The sequence below is a fragment of the Spodoptera frugiperda genome, chromosome 26, assembly GCF_023101765.2.
Source record: "Spodoptera frugiperda isolate SF20-4 chromosome 26, AGI-APGP_CSIRO_Sfru_2.0, whole genome shotgun sequence".
Taxonomy (NCBI): Eukaryota; Metazoa; Arthropoda; class Insecta; order Lepidoptera; family Noctuidae; genus Spodoptera; species Spodoptera frugiperda.
In genome coordinates this window covers 9,933,280-9,934,688 of record NC_064237.1, presented here as the reverse complement: position 1 = coordinate 9,934,688, position 1,409 = coordinate 9,933,280, and the positions used below count along the sequence as shown (strand labels likewise).

The following is a 1,409-nucleotide window of genomic DNA, read 5'->3' as shown; positions in this document are numbered from 1 at the left end:
ATGATATTTCCAATATTTTGGACATCGAGCAGCGAAACCAATACGCGAATAATGTTCTTAATTAACAATCAACTCTGCACTTTGTTTGCATACCAATTGTGACGTCATTTCCGTATTTATTGTATTAACACTTCCGGTAATTAATTTGGAATCGTTAATTAGCTTGTATACGCTTAATTTGTTACAGCTTATAATAATGTTATCAATTTGTTTTATTAGTTCATTCATATTATTACATTAATCAATTTATCATTAGCACCATGGATAAAAGAAAGAGACTGGATTGGCCTTGTGGGCGGGCCACGCGCGCCGAGGGTGCGAACGAACGTGCATAGCGCTGTCTTAACGCTCAAATGTTCATACTTACCGGCTAGCAATCGCTGTCATGTTTTGACAGCGTACGTATCTCCGCAAAAATATTATATTATGCCGTCTTGCGCTATTGTAACGTGTCGGAAAAGAAGCCAGGTGTGTAGCATAGCACGAGAAGGAATTTCTTTTCACCGGTAAGTCCAAAAACATTAAAATACTTGTGATATTTGTAATTATAACATTAGCATTATGAATTTTATAGACAAAAACGATATAATCGCAAGCAGACTAATAGTAATACATTGCTTGCGATAGATGAGTACAATCTTGCACTACGTGAGCAATCGCGCAATGTATTACGTCCATTGCGAGAGTCCCGAGTACCGAAACAAAAATTCATTTCTACAAAATCTATGACATCGATAGTGTTGGGCAAATTTGTAATCAATGTCGATTGTTACTATGATACAGTCTATTATAATCAATAGCACACTTTATAATTAAAATAATATTATTTATTACGACTAATTAGTAATATAGATTTTGAGTGAGTTTTATGTTTTTTTTTATAGAATGTAACATATGATTTATTTTAATATTATTATGTTTTAGGTTTCCAACAGATCCAGGTGTAAGAAAATTGTGGATTGACACAACTGGTAGAATTAATTGGATTCCTACTAAATGTAGCATAATTCGTTCGCAACATTTCGATGTTGATAATTACATAATAACAAAGTCAGGGAAAATAAACTTAAAATTAGGCGTTTATCCGCACAAATATATCACAATGTGTAATTCAGTAAGTAAACTGATTTTATTTTAGAAAATTTTATTTATATTATTTTAAATGGCGATATTTAAAATATCATCTTTTGTAAATTTAAAAAACGAAAAAATTAAATAATATAACCATGTTATTTCAATATGTTCTGTACTTTATACAAATTATTGTAAATGTGAGAGCCCTGCATTAGCTAAAATTGAATTAGACTAGTAGAATGCATTTGTGTCAGCTTAGAGTTGTCATGCTCACTCAAAGGTCTCATTGGCGGTGGCACGGGCGTTGGATCGTTCGATTCCCTGCAACATGGTTG

The 1,409-nt window shown here is 32.5% G+C and overlaps 1 long non-coding RNA gene across 1 annotated transcript; it reads left to right on the top strand.

Moving 5' to 3' along the window:
• The first annotated feature begins 258 nt into the window (after positions 1-258).
• LOC126912478 (uncharacterized) lies at positions 259-1,043 on the top strand. The gene is made up of 2 exons (XR_007707179.1): positions 259-506; positions 925-1,043. It is a non-coding gene; the product is annotated as an uncharacterized LOC126912478 (long non-coding RNA).
• Positions 1,044-1,409: the final 366 nt, after the last annotated feature.